Source organism: Strix uralensis, chromosome 7, assembly GCF_047716275.1.
Source record: "Strix uralensis isolate ZFMK-TIS-50842 chromosome 7, bStrUra1, whole genome shotgun sequence".
Taxonomy (NCBI): domain Eukaryota; kingdom Metazoa; phylum Chordata; class Aves; order Strigiformes; family Strigidae; genus Strix; species Strix uralensis.
The window spans coordinates 15,658,347-15,679,091 of NC_133978.1; the positions used below are offsets into that span (position 1 = coordinate 15,658,347).

The following is a 20,745-nucleotide window of genomic DNA, read 5'->3' on the forward strand; positions in this document are numbered from 1 at the left end:
TGCTTCTCTATTCATATGTAGATAAGAACCATCTATCTTAGAGCTGGGAGACTGGGATTCCTAAGGAAGAAGAAAAATCTGGATGCCCAGCAGACCTGCATTACTGGCATGTTGCACCCAATCTCACCTGTGGTTCACTCTGGGAACAATATTCTTATTTCTTGAGGATATGGGGATCTGTAAGGCACTTACTTTTCATTAGAGGGATAAGGAAAAAAAAATAAATCTAAGAGGGAGCCAGCTCCTTGTCTGTAGGTGAGTTGAGGTCAAGATGACAAAGTATCTCTCTGAGATAGTATTATTCAATTATAGCTCAAAGTATTTGTGAAAATGGTAAACTAATGAGTAGCACAGTGCTCTGTTTTGTCTGAAAAATTTAGGTGCTTGGTTGTAGAATAAGCTTTACTTCTTTACTTAGGAATACAGCCATTTCTTTCTTTCTTTACTTATTTTTGCTCATGAGAAACCTTGTCTTCCAGCCACACTCACACAATTGTAGTCCCTCTTCTCTTTTTAATTTTCTTTCTGACTTTCAAAGAATCCTTTCCGTCCTGTGTCACACTACCCTGCTCATTCTGTGACGTATGTACAATGACCTGTCTTCTCTGCGTCATATGTGGTCTAATCCTTTTCCCTGAGCATCATTTGCCCAGTAATCCTTTTCCTTCTGTGACACAAGCACAAAACGCCCTTTCCTCCACTGTCACTTGCAGAACAATCCCTTACTTCTAGTAGCACATAGGCAGAAACCCTTTACTTTCTGTGCCAAACACATAATGATCACACTGTAGCTTTCCTTCAGTATAAGATTGACAATGCAGCCTTTATGTTAATTCTACAAAGAACACACCACTGTCCTTTGATTCCCAATTTATCCAAATATTAACCTTCATCTGACCAGTGAGGAGTATGAAATACCATAGTGAAAAAAGCAAGGTATACAGCCCAAATTTTTTTCTATGTTTTGAAGAACTTCAAGAAATAACACCAACTTTTTGAAATGTTTAAAGAAAGAGATGAGAAGAAGTACATGGATATTATAGCATTTTCCCCATTACTCTTTTTTTTTTCCCCTTTTGCTCCCCTCTTTTTCAATGATATGATGAAAAAAAAGAGAGGCGGAACAAGAAGAAGGAATATAAAACTGGAGGTGACTCAGAACTGGAATCCAAACTTAGTCTTTTAAATAACTCTGGCTTGTGTACTTTACAGGTGAAATATTTTTTTAAAAAGCTAAACAAAAAGTTAAAAAATGTTTTGGCTTAACCCCTGCCTTCTACTGCAGCAGACCAGTTACCAGAGCAAATCAGAGTGAGAAAGCAAGAGACTAGTGATCACGACGACATGTCAAGTGTCATCAACTGAACAAGTCATTTTGCCTCCTTTGCTTTAAGCCTTATCCAAACTCAAACAGATACCTGCTTAACCAGGCCTTTGCAGCCTCCTCCGGCCAGGAGAGCCCTGACTGTAGCTCATCCTCTGGGCAACCACAGCAGAACAGGAAGCTCATGGGGCTTGGCAACGATTACCCTAATTTGATATCCCCTTTACACAGCAGTGTTGCATTTTGTGATGATTTGGGCTTAAAATGATCCTGTTTCTTTTTTTGGCCTACTTATTTCCACCCTACTGTCACAACATGCTTTCAAAACAGAGCTTAATTAATTAAATGCGAAGTCTGACCCTTTGCAGAAACCCTACATTTAGACCCATTGTGCTAAATTGGTTTTGTCTGCTATTGAAGTGGCATATGTTTGCCAGGATTGGTTTGACACTGTATCTTTGGTTAGCTACACATAAATTCCTTGTAAGACAAGCACTGGTTAATACCTCTAGGTGCTCCTGTGTTTGTAATATGCTCTGACATCTTATGTTGCTGGTGCATTTGAAACGCAAGATTTACTGTGTTTGCTCCTAGAGTAGCTGCGGTACATGCCATTAGCTCCTGATTGGTACTAGCCACGATGGCTGCTTGAACAAAATTCAGGGTGGAAAACCACCAGCACATTTTTTGAACAAAGATAGTAATTATGGTAATCATATCACTTTAGCATTTTTCTTGCCTGTGTTTATGAACAAGTGATGTGAGCCAATGAGAACAGCAGCTTCTTCCCTTCAAATTAATTCCTGCTTTGGAATATCAGGATAGATATGATAAGACTTGCAGTTTGGTATGTTTTCTTCTGCATCTTTTCAGTGGTGCATTACACATTCACTGTAATTCTTCACCTCTACTGTCACTTTTATGGCAGTGTTTTCCTTTTCCTCCTCTTCAGTCATGGGCATGCTAATCTTCTGTGTCACAAGCAGAACAACTCCTCCTTTATATGGGCCCCCTCCTCCCTGTGCACAGTCCTGGATTATGCAGTTAAAAGAAAAAATAATTTCGCCTATGAAACACAAAACAATGCTATTGTTACTGTTGTTATTTTTACTTCCATTAACCACTAAAACCAGTCTGGACTGAATAAATAAGCAGCTATTTGTGTTGTGGGTTTCAATGCTGATCATAACCCATTAACCCCATAGGAGCAAGGTCCCTGAAAATTCTGAATAATTGTGGGAGTAAACTGTGATGAATTGGGCCTGAGATAAGAGCCAGGCATCTTTAAAAAAATCTGGACCATGTTCTTGGCACTCAGGGTTTGTTCTATGTTGCAAGCATATCTTGCTTTTTTTATCTTCCCCCATTCAAATGAATCCCTTGGGAAACGCAGAAAGAGTCTACTTATAAAAAGTGTTTGCTATAGTTCCTTCTATTATTTTCTGATTATTTTTATTATTTTTTTTTTGACTGAAAATATTTGTATGTAAAGAGCACCTTACTATTCTTTGGGGCTCATCTGTTCATACTGCTTATTCTGTACTTGAAATTGCTATAAATCTCACCCTGGTCTCATATTTTTCCCCTCAAATAGAGACTTGTTAGCTGTAACTAGTCTTGGACATGCTCCTCTGACATGGACGCAGCTGATATAACATGGTTCATTGAGCACAATCAGTTAGCAATATTCCTGGCACCAGTGTAAGTGTGCTGGCCTGTCCTTAACTAGCAAGCTGTGTGGCCAAACTGGTCCATAAGCTAAGGGTGGGTAGTTCTCTCTTACTACATCAGCTGCTGCTGGAAGCAAAGGAATGAATGTTTTTCACGTGTAACAATGAATTTTAAGATCTCTTCCCGAACAAGTACTTGGGAGGCAGAATGATAGCTCTACTCACAGATGCACAGCTCTGCAAAATAAAAAAAAAAGAGTTAGTACCCAGTTACAGTCTACCATGTATGCCCATGGGCATACATACCACCCTCCTCAGGTAAAAAAATATGAGGTTAAGAGACCAGCATTTCATTTGTTCTACTGCATAAAAGCAGCCATTCAACTACTTTGCCCCATAATTTCTGGATCAGTCCCAACCACTTCTAGCTGAATCGGACTGTCCCTTTCTGAGAGATGGATGGCTTTGATTTAAGGACACTGACTGACAGAGAACTTTCCCACATCCCTTTGTGATCAGTTACAAAGTTTACTGAACTGACCACTTGCTGTTCTCATGGCTACAAAACACGTATTGGCCACCTCGTATTGACATAAACCACGTGTGTAGTAAGCAAAGTGAAGAGGGCTCCTTACGTGAGTAATGGTGGTGAGAACAAGCCCTGCACTAGGCCTCTGGATTCAGGAAATGCAGACTTTCAGGTTCAGAGGAGGAACTCAGCCTAAGATTGCAGCTGGTCAGAAGGACTGACACCACCACTTCATGCAGTGCTCTTCAGTGTTGGAAACTTTTGTTCTTACTGACTCATCTTCCCTTTCTCTGTCTCTGAGACCACAAACTATTTCTCAAATTTAAAACTGCTTACCTGCTGTGGTTGAAGAGCAGATGAAAATAAATAAATAAAAATTAAAAGAACATTAGGTGTAACATCCCTTTCTTTCAATGCTAGCCGTGTCGCAAGATGGACTGTGAGACAAAGGGCCAAATCCTGAACTGTGGGGAAGCAGAACTTGAAGTATGTAAATATTCTTTCTATACTTTAAGAAAACATGTGCAAACTGAGAAAAGTAGATACAGTGTTAAAAGATAATGTTATGAGAAAAATCTTGAGCATATTTAGATGTCTGAAAATATATCCTTAGTCTGAAAAACAGACTAAACAGACATAACTAGATATAATCAGTTAATATTAATAATGCTATGTAAGCTATGAGTAAGCGCCAACATTTAATGATTGGTTGTGAGACATATTCCAGAATATAGTACATTAAGTTTGAGCTTTGTTTTTATCACAGGAACATAAAAACTGATAGGGACAAAATACTGAAGAGGTAAAGGAAGAAGAGGAAACCCCTGTTTTTCAGGTCACAAAGAGTCTTAAGTTTTCTTATAGCATCTTTAACTGAAGTCAGTTTTGAGCAACTGATAACCTAACACTTTGCAGGACAGCATAGAACCGCAGCCTGATGATGAGTGCAGGAATAAGGGCTGACTAAGGAAATGTGTGAGCATTTGCAAGAGAGGGACCTTTGTTTCTTTAAGAAAATTTTGCATTATAGTAATACAAAGATAAGTTGCTTACGATACCTAACATGAAATTGTTGAATGTGCTGGTAAAATCTTGTAGTGAAGTTTAGAGATCTTTGCAATATTCCGAAGCATACTTTCCCCTTTGCCCTTCTCTCTTTTCTTCAGTATCTCCTTTTCTCTCCCTGAGGAAGAAACAATAATTTAATTCTGACTAATATACAGAAAGTCTCCTACGACCACGATGGTTAACTTATAATGAGATGTTTTATGACCCACAGCCTTGGCTTGACTAAATGCCTTCTGTGAAATTTTAGCTTTGTTTTACAGACCTGTAAGACCATACTTAAAGCCTTACCATTTAAGCAGAAGCTGTAGCTGGTGCTGGAGAGTGAGGGGGACTCCTGAAGCAAGTCACTGAACTGCAGAAGACCATTGCCTTGGGAAAACTGTGCTGATGCGAAACCTAGGAGAAAACACAACCACAACAGAAACCAGCATGCACATCTGTGAGCTGCCTCCTGCTCCTCATAAACAAGATCTATAAACTCATTGCCAAAAATTGAAAAAGCCCTCAAATAATCCTCTAAAAAAGACCACTGTAAACAGCTCAGAGAGCTGTTGTTTGACTTGTACAGGAAACCCCGTATCCACTTTCTCCACAGAAAGAGCAGGAATAGAGAAGGTCTGATGCTAACAGGCCCCATCCCCAGCAGTCCAAGCCCACCCACTTGCTAGTAAGGCTTTCGTTTGACTTCAGCCACCCTTGGTGTAGAAATACAGAATAACTGAATCAAAATGCTACAAAACTAAACTGCTGCTGTTCCCAACCCAAGCTGCTAATGGCCAATGGCTGAGACGGCCAAACTACATGAACAGGAGCAGTGCCGAGTTGGGCTCCCACCGCACCATGCCGGTGCTGAGCCTGGAAGGGGTGGGCACTGCAGTGCTGTGGGGCTGTGCCAGAGAGCACCTGCAGGTTGGGTCGCTCTCAGTGGTTTGTGTGCTTGGGTGACCCCCTGCTGCCTTTTGCTGCTTTAAGAGCCAGCTCATTTTCTTCAGAGGTAGAGGCCCGTGCTGCTGGCTGAGAAGGACCCTGGCTCAGCCTTGGGCCAAGATGGCAGGTATCATGCTTCCACCTCTGGTGCTGCCACAGATGTCACACCCAAAGACCTGGTGCCAGTAGGTGTTTCACTAAACAGAGATGCTGTGGATGCTTCTCAGAATGTAGGGTCAATAAGCTGTGCCTTCACATAGGGAAATGCAACATATGTTTCTGAAGGGCTGGAGACTACTAGTGAGAGCCCCTGTGTTATACATTACCTGCTGCAGTGACAGGTTCATATCTAGTCAGAGAGATGTGTGTTTCTCAAGGAGTAAGTTACAGTCTGGGGAAGGACTCTGTAGGCTTGGTGTTTACAGAAAACAGCAAACAGACGAAGGCTGTGGTGTTGGAGAGGAATCATGGCACAGTTGCATGAGTCAGTCTGGTATCAAAGTATTAGAGAATAAATTGCACTACCCCAACTGCAGATAATGCGCAGCAATGAAGTTTTATCTGTGCTCAAGTAAATATTTTTTATGCAGCTAAAGCTATGTTGTAGATGTTCTTCACTAGAACAGATTTTGCCTTTGCTAATCCTGTATTAATCTGTTGGTAGAGCTGTATCTGCATTATTACTACTGGGCTCCTTGCGGAGAGGAGCCACTGCGCACTGGGGGCACGGTTCCTCTCCACCTCCCTTTGTGGAGCTGCAGCTCGGAGTTCACGCTTGCTTGTGCCGGGGGGAGCACCCCGCACAGCCCCCGTTTCTATTACCACTGCGGTGCTCTGCCAGGAGAGGGAGCTAGGACTCTGAGATTCAGTGGCCTTTGATGTTTTCTGTTCACAAATCATGAAGGTGTTACAGCTCTCCAACACTAACACAGCCTTTCCTGTTCGGCTGGGTGGATATTCAGGGGGCGCGTGATTTTCCATGGAGGCTACATGCTGCAGGAGAGGTTCTGTTCCTGCTGGATCCCAGAGGACTCTGATGCTCCGAACCGTGTTTTGAGGCTCTTGGTCACTTTTTCTGACTGCTTCCCCAGGTGAACTCCAATGGGAGTCTGGACTCAGTGAAAATGAAGTGAAGCCTACGGATTCTGGCATCATGCTATACTGCAAAACCACTGAAATGCAACCACTGTTGGAGTGGAGTTGGCCACCAATGGATGCATAGCAAGGCAAGCAACAGCTGGGAGGAGGGAAAAATTTTGGTTAAGGCTACCAGGTGGCGCACAGATGTTTGACAACATTTCTTTTAACTTAGAAACACATCAGCCTTCTTCCCCCTGCAGTATATGTGTTTCATTTTGAACAAGTAACTGGCAGCTGGGGAAAGTTATTAGAAAATGCTAAGTCTATGTTCCAGCACTTGCAACAGCAGCAGAATTACCTGTTTCCTCTTCTGCCCAAGCTTTCTGTCTCCTTTTTCCGATATTGTTGGCCTCAAGTCAAGTTTTGTTTAAGTTATGTATCAGAAGGGGAATAAGTGGAGCTCCAAGCTTGTTTGAAGAGTAGAAAAGGGAGTTTAAATAAAGCTGTCAGAGATACCAACACAACTATTATCTAGGTTCTGGATGTGGTTGGGCCTGCTGGTAAGAAAACAGGAAATAAGTGAGAAAACAATTCTTAAAAATGTGAAAACCAGCCAATTCTACAGGGTTCCGCTCTGTGCTCAGATGTCTGTAAGTGCTGATAAAAGAGCGCATATAATGAGAAAATGCTGTGTCATTATCAAGGGCCCTTTCAGCCTTATTTTAATTTTAGTTTTCTTCAAGTGCCAGAGTCTGGCAAGGTAAGGAGAATAACCTAATTTCTTCTTTGATGAATGAAATGTGGTCACTGACCAATCTACCCTATTTTCCTTCAAGTGGTGGATAGAGATTTGTGATTTCCTCGTATTTTCTACCTGATCTGAAAGTAAGAACAGAGAAATTTGGTGACAATTTTGGAGGCTAGAAGGAGAGATCCTCAAATGGTGCTGGGCTCTGTTAGCCAGGAGGTGCCTAGGAGCCAAGCTAGAGAAAGGATTGTTGGATGATAACATGGTGTGAGCAACCACTGGAAATTGTACGTGGGGAGGCTCCTTCATAAGAAGTGCATTTTATTGGCTCTGTTTTGAGTCAGAAAAATGCTGTGATCTTCTGATGCCCTCAACCTACATTACCCCATGGTCCAAAGAGTCAGCTTTGCCTGTTGGGAGGCACCAGCAGGCACTGCAGAGTGCTGGGAGAGAAGCTGCTCCCAGAAGCATGGCAAGTGGCCATCAGGGTGCAGGTAGTATTTGGTAGCCAGGCCCCCAAGTTTATGTCTCTTTCCATTTCTGTCCTTGCAAAGGGCTCTAACTGATAAGGATGAATGGTGTGGAGTTTTGTATGCAGGAGCTGTGGTTGTGACTTCCCATCTCTGCACCAGCCAACAAGTTATTATAAAAATAAATACCTCAGTGGCAGCAGCAGCAGCATCCCCAAGGGCCTGTTTACTTCCACCAGCATAAACTAATTCCTGCAGAGGAGCTCAAGCCAAATCCTGCAGAGACCAGCAGGAATCTCTCCAGGCTCTTGCGAAGGCAGTTTGCACACTGGAGAAAATGTTGGTGCTTCATCATATTTATCGCCATGTCAGTTAAAACATGCTGTCAGTTAACACCTTTTCTAACACAACATATATTTTCTAAAGCTGTAGGAAAGTGAGCTTTTTTTACCTCCTTTTATTTTTCAACAAGTTATTCTGATTTACTTCTGAAATTGTACAACACACTAAATGGTGGTTCATGGAGTGACCAGGGATCAATTATTACCTTTTCACGTGCAAACTGATTTTAAGGTATCTATCAATCTCTTATAGTCCTATCTCCAGAAAATATGCCCAATTTCAGAAAACTGAAAACATATAAAGGAAGCTAAGGCAGGGCGACATTTGCTTTCCTTGGCTTGCTCTCTAGAAGATGCTTGACGGGTAGGTTTATTATCCGTAGGAAGAATGAACAAGCCAATACACCCTTTTCAAGGTTTGCAGGTACCTTAATGTAACTTGCTCGTTTAATTTGGATCTATATACCTCATGAGAAGGGCAGAAGATTTTCATTTTCAAGGCCTTATTTAACCATAAACCATGTATCACATTAGCTAAGAGCAGGTCTATGAATTTCATTCTATTTGGTGACAGAAGAAATAGGGATGTATATATCACCCTTTAAGTAACTGCTATTAAAAGGTGCATGTTTCATGAAGAAACAGTGTATTCCATGTCATAACATTTTTTATGAAATAAAATTGAGGGCATTTGTAGTATACATATATGAAAAGTATCCTTTCACTCATATGTTAAGAGTATGAGGAAAATTTAAGCCCCTTTTGTGACTGGAGCTGGTCACACCTGGAAAATTAGGATGGATTTTTCTGGCTCCAACAAAGTCAGTAGGAGATTTTCTATGGCCTCATTGGGGCCAAAAATTCTCCTAGATTTCATACTATTATAGATACTGTACAATTTAGCCACCATTAAAATGCTATAATCCCTAGTTTGATACATGATGGGGTAAAAGCACTTACAAAGGTATTGCTTTCTAAACTGGTGTAATTATGGTAGTAATTCCCAAAGAAAGAGTATTGCAAATGCATTTCCAGTTCCAGTTTCTCAATTTTTTTGTCAGTGTTCATTACAGTAGCGATATGCTTGTGTCTAAATCTTGTTGATGTCCTTCCAGAGGGTACTAAAAACCCTAAAGTAAGTAAAGAAAAATTTAGTTGGTGATTCTGACTGGCTGTTCAATTGCCGCCTTTTGAGCCCTGTCCCTCAGCTCATAATCTATAATGCTCGCTTTTATACTACGCAGACTACTCACTCTTTGTTTATATTAACTCACTTACAGTTTGTCTAACTTAAACGGAATTAGGGAAGAAAAAAAAAGAAAGCCCTCCCCTCATGAAACTTGGATGATTTGGGGCTAACAAGCTTAAGAGAGCTGTCAACACTTAGCTGTATTTTCAGTCCTTGGGAAGTTTGCAGCCAGGGCAAAGCCACCCTTTGGGGCAGTGTGGTATGGGGCAGTGAGGGGCTGGCTTCGGTGGGCCTCTAGTGACAGTGCCTGGGGCTCAGGCACCAGATCTCAGGGCAGAGGGTCTACCCCTCCTGGCAGTGTACAGGACAGGGTCCTGAAAGTCTCTTAAGGCACTGAAGAAACATGTTGAGTCGTGAACCCTCCTTTTCCAGTTTTAACAAGTGGATGGACATACAGGTCTCTGAATTATGGCAACAAAAGATTCAAGCTGAAATAAACACCAGTCTCACACGGGGTGAGAAGAGTGCTTGACTGTTTCCTGACAGTGATCATCTCAACAGTGATGAAAATCAGCCAGAAGTAAATAAAATCAAACGTTCTCCTTATGATGAATGAAAAACCTGAACTTAGGGCCCACCTATTTTTAACCTCACAGTTGCACTGGATTCCTCGACAACCGGGAGGAAGCAGATAAGTTAGAGGCTCTGGTATTTTATTTTTCCCAGATCTTGAAATTGGCCTCAGGTGCTCTGTACATGGGTGATAAATGAATTTTCATCTTCTCTGAAGATGTCTAGCATCTGTATTTCTCTTTACTCCATAAAGCCACCTCCTTTCCACTGCTTAACTACGTTCTCAGATGTTATTTGAACAAAGAAGTGCTGTTCTTTAGGCAAGAAAACCAGAAAAAAAACAGTGTATTTATTCTCTTCCTTCAAGTGTGCCAGTCCTTTGACTAATGATGACAAGATTTCTGCTCCTGTTGAGTTGCTAGCTTCTTCACAGGTGCTACCAAATAAATACATCAGTTTGGAATATGATTTCTTACAGCTGTCTGGCAAATTGCAGTGACACAGTCAACTAATTTCTCAGATGCCTTTATCAGTTACCAGATTAAAGACTAAATGAACAACACCTACTTTGGTTAGATACCAGATTAAATATCCAATGAACAATACTTACTTGGATTAGAGTTGAGATGGTCACTGGGTTCGCTGTGGTTTTATATCTTCTCATTAACCCCTGGAACTATCCAGTCACCAACATAACACATTGCAGAAAGGATCTTGGTGTCCTCTAAGCTAGAAGTAAACCTGCAAATAATAACATTTCATTTAAATACATTCCCTGAAACCCTGGTGGTGTCTCAAATAGTCCAGCTTGGACTTTCAGAAGCCATGCAAATGGGTGTTTCTTACTCATGTTCCTGAAGCATACAACATTTATATCTCAAGATTTGATAGATTCTTGTGTAGTAAATAAACCCAAGAATTTCTATTTTTCTAACAGAGAATTTTGTTTATGTTTAATACATTAAGTGTATATAGTACACAAACAGTAACCCATGTTTACAACTTTTTTGAAAGTCCACACTTAAAGAGACATGGAGGCAAGTGGATGTAATACTGAGCTGGGATTCAAAGTGATATCACCATGCTCTAGAGTAGATAACAATAATCTGTCTGTGACAGACACATTTCTTCCACAGTTTTGGATAAATTTTTTTTTTTTCTTTTTGACTTGTGGTCTTTTGGTTAGGACTGCCAAGAAGCTGTTGCATTCTACGACAGAATCTCCAATATTTACACAGTGGATGTTGCAGTCCCTTGGTGAATGTGACAGACAGTAGCATAACTGTCTGGAGGAGGTAACAAGATTTAGCATGAATAGTTTTGTGGTTTGATCCTCCAAATAATAATTAAAAAAATATGTAGTAATGTAAGTTGCCAGCATTATTCTCCAGCCTACCTTCCTTCTACACCGAAAGCAGTTGTGGAAGTCATGAGTGGCCTAAGGCTGACTACAATGGCTGTTTCTTTGGCCTGAAAAAACAGCGTGCAATCATAATCATTAACACCCCCCAGCACTTGATTAACCCAAATGCTTGGGTAAAGTTTAATTACCCAAACCTTTACTTAAGGTAAAAATGAGAAAGTAGATATACCTCAATTGCTTCTCACTTCAAAAGAAAAGCTCATACCAAAAATATTTTTCAATGAGGCCTCTATCTTACAAAGATTTACAGAAGAGCTGAAGTTGTGGCCTCACCAAAGTATAGGAGATGACTCTGAGGGCCTGGCTACATAGCAAGGGTTTAGCAGCTAGTGATGGCTGTGTAGGTGAATAGTGCATAAATCAAGCTCTTTAAGACTTTATGGAACAGAGGGCTGCACTATGTTTTACTGGTATAAGAGGGCTCAAATCTCACAGCTGGTGGCTTTGGTTTCTATAATAACAAATACACTAAATTTAGTGCCTGATACATTAACCAATTTCTTCATGATAAATAATCTGATCAGTTCTATAAGAAGGACAGAAAACTTGATAGGACATATAATCTACTGGGACAGCAGAAACTCTCTGTCACTACTCATGTATCTACATATGAAAGCAAGAAAATGTAGTGCTTCAAGTGTATTCTAAAAGGATCATTGTGCAGAAAAATTCTCTCAACGCAGAAATGAAAAGGTTTGTAACAGGGAGAGGCTGTGCCTGCTCTGCAGTGACAGCTTCATGTTTATTTATTCTAGAAAAAGTAAGAAGGAGATACAGAAGTAAAGACAAGATAATTTTATTCCCAGATCAAATAAAGGAACACAGAGTGTGTTCTCATCAAAGTGATTACTTTAGGGGGAACTAATACAATGAATGTTGTTAAATGAAACAACTTCTTTATAGGGCATCTCACATTAAGGATTTTAGTGTAAGCAATATTTCTGTCAGGCAAAGTGATGCAAGACAAAACATCTTGTAGAAGATACAAAAAAGACCTTTAAGAAGGCGCTAAGTAACAAGACGTGAATATGAACCATTGTGAGAACTCATATAAGATGGCATTTTCTCAGAGACTGCACGCATTTATGCATCCTTATAGAGGTATTCCTTAATAAACATACTCTTGTAAAAATATATTCTCTTTACTACACTTCCTCTGCAGCAAATTATCCCTTTGCTTAACAGCTCTGAGAAACAAGGATGTCAGGAGCAAAAATTACTATTGTCCATTCACTAGTTGCCTCAAATCTTTTACTTTAATTCAGCTTCTAGGTGCTGGTATGCATAGAGCTAAAGTATGGCTGCTCAGCACAGGCAGCTGGGACAAATCCTCGGCTCTATAGGAGCTGTCTTTGATACAAAACTGAAAGACTTGCATGTGTCTCCTTCCATCATGCTGGAAGCCTTAGAAGTAAACCCTCGCAGTGCTGGGCATGAGGTAAGTTTGTAAGGTGAGTTTGTACAGATACATGCTTTCTCAGTACATTTACACATATTCGCACTGGCAATCAGAGCTAAGAAATGTGGACCTACTGTATGTTTTTGTATTCTGAAATGGACATCCGTATATCAGCACACTTGAAGACCTACAGCTACATTTTATTATCCTAGAATCTGAGAGGTCTCAAGGGGTAATTATTTATAAAATGACTAAAACATCTTGCCTCGGGTGCAGAGTTCTGGAAAGCCATGCCTTCTCTAAGGGTCATGAGAGTTAGAGCTGAAAAAGCCTGACTGCATCATCTTGTATTGTTCCCTCCAGTGCCTTTGCTAGTAATTTATCAAATCTGTATTTATCTTAGTATTTATATATGGCTCCCATTGCACCACTTTGCAATATTCAGTTCCTTTATTCTCACAAGGGCCCTATCTGGTACATTCTGCATCACGTCTGATGCAGTCTTGAAGAGAAGGTTCATAGCAACAGAAAATGACAGGAATGTAGTCCCTTTTCCTTATTTGCTACCTCACTCACTAAATTGTGGTTCGATTCTCATCTGACAGGGCTTCCATCTCTCACAGGGGAAAGATCAAATGAGTAGGAGAGTAGGTGGGAACTGAGTTTGTTTCAAGATGGGAAGGGCTCAGAGCTGTCCTCTGTTTTCTGCTACTTTCTTCCACACTATTCAGAACTTTGCAGAAACTAGAGAAGTTATATAATATCTTGCTACAATTATTTGGTCAAGTTCTATGGCTTTTATTATTCAGGAGGTTTGACTGCAAAATGAACATGTGCTTTTTGTGCTGGGATATCGTGTGTTCTCTTCAGGCACTTGCTGAAGTAAGATCTCCATGTTTTAACCTTTTGTTTGTTTGTTTTCTTGAATTCCTTTAATTTCTCAATAAAAATCTACTAAAAAAAAGAAAACAGAAACCCCTAAATAAATAAATAATCACCCAAATCCTTTTGTTTGTCTTTGCATTGGGCAGTTTTTCTAAATTTTTTAATCCTCGCTATAGCCAAATATTACTAACCACAAGTGCTGAAATGCCATCTTCAGTGTCCAGATGTAGAGATACTAGAGATCTCTTCCCCAACCCAACTCTTCCTTGGAACAAGATGTTTTGAATCTGGATGTTTCTGAAGTATCGGATAACCCCAGGGAAAGGCTGTTTGGGTTGGGTACAGAATCAAGAGCAAATTCTTTAGCAAGTGAGTGTCTGCCTTTGTTCTTTATAATTCTCCCAAGGAGGGAAGCACATCCCGTGCTAATAGATACTAATGCTCATTCTGGCTTGCAAATATCATGGATGGACACAGCCAAGTGATGCATGGGAAAACAGGACTAGAGAACTCTGCTCCTCTAGGAGAGTTTAAATGATAAAAACACTATCCAAGAATAACGGAGGGTATATTTTCTATGGAACATATATTTCTTGTAGACCTAGACCCACTTCATTATTACAATTAGAATTCCCCAGGTTTTTATTACCAAAGTATGCTGTCTTCAGTCACAACACTTACAGGTAATGTCAAAACCTGCTGGCACAAACCACCAGTTCTGGCTTGAATGGCTTAATGGTCATTTGTAGAAGTCATCAGCAGAAGTGCAGTGGAATAATAAAACAGAATATGATAAAGTCTGTTAGGAGTCAAAAATTTAAAAAGTTACCTACAAAGGAAAAGGAGGTGCAAGCACTGGCACTTTCATGTCTAACCCTCAAATAGCCATTCTTTCCCTGTCAATTTGGTAGTAATATAGTTTTGAATAATACATTGAATAGACTGTGATCTTAAGGACTTGTTACAGACATTTTCTCAACGGTCCTAATCCAGGCTGGAGGCTGAAGGCTTTGGCTACAGGCTAATGGCTGATTCTTGTTTACCCTCTGGGCACTTTTCACAGTTCTGGCAGTAGAAAACAGCCTTGAAGTGTTTGTAAAATGTGATATACATTTGCATTGTAGCAAATGGGAAATGAGTCCCAAAGTCTTTAAAGCTCACGTTGGTATGAATGTAAATTTAATAGACTCGCAGCTTTTTCATAACAGCCTCCATACTTTCTCTTTGTGAGTCACAAGAGAAAACAATCATTTGATAAAAAACATTTTTACCTTAGAACCATACAAAGAAGTATTATCATTCTTTGGGAAGAAAAAACCATAGATTTAGTGTTATTTTCCATTTATTTTTCATTTTACTTTTTACACATAACAATATAAGTCTTCCTATTACTCCTATTATTAGCATGCGGAAATGTTCAACAAAGAAATTGGCTCCAGTGATGAATCTCTCCAACTTGTTCTAAACCATGGATGTTAATTCCGACACTAGTCCAGTAACTGTATTGTTCTTTCATTCATGAATGTGTAACAAGAATTTCTGGGGATACTGAACCTCCTCTGACCACATATTTTGAGATTAGATGAGGACAGGTGCTGATGTGACTTAAATGGTCACCTTTGCAGACTTTGTATTATTTTACCATGAACATAAATGCTTTTATTACAGATAAATGCACCAAAATTGTATTTTAAAAATCTCTAATATTGCATATCCATCGCACATCTTGTATCTTATTTGAAGTTAAATTTAATCATGGCAAATGAAACTGGATAAAACACTTCTCATTAGCTTTGTAGCTTCACATAGTTTATTTAACATACTTTTCTGGAATTTCCTTGTGGACAAACCTGAAGAAGTAGGCTAAAAATCATAGACTACCAAATAGTTAGTGAAAGTTTCTTCATGCCACGTAAAGAACTGACCTAACGACTTTATTATTGTCTTAAGGGCAGCTCTTTTCCAGCCTCAGTTTTAAAGTTCATTCCTCAACGTAGGCAAAGTAATCATGAAAAAAAACAAAAAAATTACATGTAAAGTTTGTAAAATTTCTGTATTTAAAGTATGCAAGTAGGATAGCTTTGTCAGTACTTCAAGATGCTTGAAAATTGAATTACAAAGGAAACTAGACATCTGCAATGGAAATATATAAGATCATGAATTGGATTTAATGGGCTCCAGTAAATCATAACATTAATGCTATTGCATGATACTTTACCTTAGCACCAGATTAAAGAAAACCCATCTCAGGTTGAAAAACATATACTCTAAACCCTCCAAGTTTGTGAACAGAGCTGTGCAAGCCATTTACTATGAAATCTATAAGCATTTTAAGCATGTCTGACTTTTGGTTTCAGTACAGACATGAAACTTGGATGAAATATTCTTAAAAATCTTAGTCTTTAGAATTTACTACAGGAATTTTCAGGACTAATGGACCTTTATAATTTAGCGTATTTGTAGCAGTTCTAAAAAAATTGAAGAGAACATTTGCTCTTTTGGATGAAGAAACATAACCAATTCCACAAATCCCCTTTACCAAAACATCAACAGAAAGCACAAATATCACACAGAGAAATAATTAAAAAACTTATGAGTTGTGAACCTTGGATTATTAACAGCTTAAAAAAAATTGCAAAGACCCAGTAACTTTATTAGATACATCTTTTTTGCCTGGATTTTCTACCTGGAACTCCTATCCTTTCTTTGAAACCACCTAGCATCAAAACAAAACAAAATGATGGAACAGGCTCTCATTTGTTTAAAATCTAGTGGATATTCTTCAGGGAGCTCTTTCTTCTGTTCTGCTTTCTGCTTTATCATGACTATAAGTTAACTATCTAAAATTGTGGTTGCAGTAGAAGCTTCTGTTGTGCGTAATGGAAAGGAAAAAGTATTTTGGCAACTGACTGAGTAACTTTAACCCAGAATGTCTCTGTTACTTAATGATTGGTTAGAGTATTATTCCTAAAGTTCATCGACATGAAAATGAAACCACCTCTTTGGGAGCTTCCAAGTGTGAGTAAGGGAGGAGTTTCATACAATTTTCCAATTTTATGTTGAAGGACAAGGAAACTGTAGCATTCACTTATTTCTGGCACTGACTCTTACTTCAAAACTAGAGAAAACATTTTTTCCATCAAATCTTGCACATAACTCTGAAAAAGACAATTAATTTGTCAACCTAGGAATCTAGCAAGGAGAGATTAAAAAAAAAAAAAAAGTAACAAGCCATAGAAAGGTCGCAGATGTGCAGGCATAATTACATAATATACATGGTTAGGAGAAAGGTAATCCGGAAATTCTTAGTTGTACTAAATATAGAGATTCAAATGAGAGAATGAAGTAGAAAGTAAAGCCTCCAGGACCAGAATGGAGTGAAACAGAAAATGTCATCAATCCTAAGCCTGTGTTCAGAAAAGCCAGGCACATGCCCTGGTGCCTCTGAGCTCCTTTGGAGTGTGTTCAAAAAGCAGTTAGGTTTCAGCACAGAGAAGGTAACTCCTGCCTCTACCCACGTGGGCTTCGGCTGTCCCTGAGTCAGGGACCCATTCCTTCCCTCCTTGGCACATTAGTCCCTCATTAACAGTTGTGTGAAGATGTACTCTTTTCCAAAGCCTTGTTACCAGTCCAGTGTATTATTAGACACTACCTAACACACAGAAAGAGAAACAAACACACAAACTTCATGGAGGAGGTTTTCAGCTACCATGGAAACACCTAAGCCCTTGAAGAGTCTTAGACCATAGCGCACATGCTGTTTATGAGCAAACAGTTAACTGACAGTCATGTTCTTGGATGAAGTGGGCATCTTTTGGGTTTGTAATTCCTCTGAGGGATGCTGAATACATGGCTGCCTTTGCAGCAGGACAGATTTCCTGAAACAACCTCTTTCCAAAGTTTTGAATGATTGGATGTGGAAAAGACAGCATCGCTATTAGTAAACTTTGGCTAAAGGAGATTGTTAAACATCCATAAAAGAGAGTTAAAGAATTCACTGTTTCTTATTTCTAGCAGAAATAGAGGAGGTTCTTCACACTGCTTCAGAAAAGGGGAATCTTCTCTGGCAGAGAGGGAGTGAGGAAATGGGCAGCAAGGACAGAAACACAACAGCTGACTGTCTGTGCAATTTATGGAATGATTTTTCAGAGAGAAGTACCCCGTCTGTGCAGACTAAAGAAGCTGCCAGCAGTAGAAACAGGCAGGGTTTTTTTTATACTTGGAGGTTCTGGTGACATTTCCCACTTGAATCTAGGGACAGAAATGTGGTGTGGAAAAGGACCAGTAGAAGTATTCCCTGCCATGTTTAAACATGGTTTTAATAACACTAGGGTCACCAGGGTCACCTAGGCCATCTACATTTTTACTGTAACTGGGCATTTGGGTTTAGCATGTTCTGAGAGTTCATACTGAAAATTTCCATACTTGCTTTACCCTATGCAAATGACAGCCTGTTTTTCAGCTGTCAATAAATGAGTGGTGAATTTGCACTCTGACTTGTGTGTAAGAGACATACCAGAAAGTGGATGAGTTTTGTCTTTGGCAGTGCAGCAGAGCTTTTAACATGTGGTTCACTTGCTAGCCTGACACCAGCCTTTAAGAGCTGCTGTGGTTATTCTTTATCCCCAAAATATGATGTCTTTTCCTACTGTCTTGCTGGGTATGACAGAAAAGGACGTTACTCAGGTTTTGCCTTCAACACCTCTATAGTTCAAAGGAGTAAATAAAAAATAATTACAAGAAACAAACGGAAAATCTCAAGCAAACCCCATAATCTTTTTATCCCACCCAAATAGCCTTGCTGGCATTTGGAATTTCCTCCTACTATCAGGATAGCACCTGGATTTCCCTTCTCATTGTACAGTTTAAGCTTTCTATAACTTTTGTACACCCAGAGCAGAAATATCTGCCTCTGTTCCCTTGCAAATGCTCCATAGTAATGGGAAATGAACTGACAATATAGTAGGATGTTGGCAATTTCCCAGTGAAATCAAAGATGGGAATTTTTGCCGTGGGGACTCAGCTGGTGGATGCTGTGACCACATTGGGCTGACAGTATCCACAGAGCATAGACTGCAGGGTGAGGCGGAGCAAGCAAGGGGGGAAGGTGGCTCTCAGACAGCTCAGAGGTGGGAGCTTGGGCCCTGCTCTACATGTGTGACAGATACTGTGCTCAGCCATGGTTAACCATGCTGTAAATGAGGCATATGTTTGCTATACAACTTCTTTTTCATGTACCACCAGCCACAGAGTTAAACCATGCAAATCCAGGAGGCTGGCTAAGCTTTGGTCAAGTCAGAATGGTTATCATACCAACAGATCATATTGTAGTATTGACCTTGATTTAGGAAGATAGTGGTTTTGTCTGAGTCACTCAAATACTGAAATATGTGCTTGACTTTAAGCCTGGGACTAAATCCCACTAAAATACTGTTTAGGACACAGAATAGTTACTGTGAGCAGTCCTACTTAAAGCCAGAGTAAATTTAGAGCAATAATATACATGGTTTTTAATAAATGCAGGTAATGAGACCTAGCAGAACAGCAGGAATTGTGCCTGGCTGGATGTGTTCGTGCAGCCGGGTTATAAGAAAGACCTAAATTTAGACAAGAGCAAACATAAACATAGATAATACATTGCAAGTTTTTCTAGCCCACTCATTCATATATGCCATGCTTTTGTCTCACTCAGTGTCCTGCTTCCATCCCAAAATGTCAATTTGGGTGCTCCTGTTTTTTTGTTCTCCACTGGAAGCACTTAATTTGCAAGAGGTGCTGAAAGTGTTTTATTCAAATTCATCTTCTGACAGGCATCTATACGATGGGGGACTTAACTATGGAAATGATGACCCTGTTCTACCTTCATTACACAGACCAGTTCGAATACAAACCGTGAGGAGTTCTGTGATTGGGAGGAATGCAACATGCATTTAGAAATCCGGATTTAGTCTTCCAAAATGATAAACTTGGCTTATAATGTTCTTTAAGAAACAGACGTTTGTCTTGACTACCACAGCCCACTACATACAGAAACTGAGCTCTTAGTAATTACTGAGAGGGAAGGCTTCATAGGTTTAAAGAAAAAAAATCAAGGCCCAGGTAAAACTATCTTGACATCTAAAAAGTTAAAGAAAGAACTGGGAAAAACAACACTATCTATATTGTAAATATTCTGGATTCTTTCCTGTAGGAGGAAAAAGGAGGACAAAAGGCTCTTCTGTAGATATATGTAAGAAGATGAAGGTTTTGATTTGATCAGTTACTGTCATGCTGCCATAAATGACAAGATTCCTTAATAACTTAGATTATGCAACACTAAAATCCTGATATATAGGGTTATTTAGATCCAAAGTCTTGCTGAAACCAAAGGAATTTAGGATCCAGTCCCTAATTTAGTTTAGATTTACAAGGTAGGACTGTCTGTAGAACCGAGAATTAATGCTGCAGACAGGTAGTTCTGGCACTATTCCTGCTCTTGTAAAAACTGTGATGTCTTTTCTGAGAGGTCCAGAAAGCCATGCAGTTTCTGGAAGTTCGTCCTTTTGAAGATACCTACTGCAGTCCCAAATGCACCTGCTTCTTAGACTCCACTGAAAGAATAGCAGCTCTTAAAAACAGTCTGCTGATAATAAAGCCTCTGTCTTAAATGGGGATTTAGCTATAAAGTACAGAATGGTTTGAGCATTCACATCTTTTACTATCTCCTTCTACATGCCCAGGACACACAGTTCCATGATATACCTCTTCTTACATGTCTAACAAATGGTGCACTTTGTTTCTTAAAACTCACTATCTGTGCACTTGCCTTCATTGTGAAATTTTGTTGTATTTGGGCTTGACATGATAACGACCATAACTGACTTGTCAGTGTAGATCAGAGCAAATCATATTTGGCATGGCAGGTAATTGTGATTAAACCTTGGTCCTATTTTATAATACAAACAAGCATCTCAAGACCTGAGTTGCAAGTGTCCTAATAATCAGACCTCCATTTTCAAAGGTACAGAAATTTTGTCAATATAAGACAATAACAGGGAGACAAGAATTTTAAAAATCAAATGCATTAATGTGATGTATATACTGCAGACTGTAGTTTAATCTTTGAGAAACACAGCTATG

General features: G+C 39.6%; 1 long non-coding RNA gene across 16 annotated transcripts in view; it reads right to left on the minus strand.

The window, feature by feature from the left end:
- LOC141945843 (uncharacterized) overlaps positions 1-20,745 on the minus strand; it is a 173,681-nt gene that overhangs the window by 11,750 nt on the left and 141,186 nt on the right. For 6 of the 16 annotated variants that reach the window (XR_012629626.1, XR_012629634.1, XR_012629625.1 and 3 more), the window contains 5 exons: positions 10,530-10,660; positions 8,006-8,144; positions 6,957-7,155; positions 4,880-4,987; positions 2,064-4,706 (listed from right to left, as the gene is read on the minus strand). This is a non-coding gene — a long non-coding RNA (uncharacterized LOC141945843). Of the gene's footprint in view, positions 1-2,063; positions 4,707-4,879; positions 4,988-6,956; positions 7,156-8,005; positions 8,145-9,117; positions 9,221-10,529; positions 10,661-20,745 lie in introns of those variants that run through there. The other 10 variants (XR_012629639.1, XR_012629635.1, XR_012629631.1 and 7 more) reach the window with 10 other exon arrangements.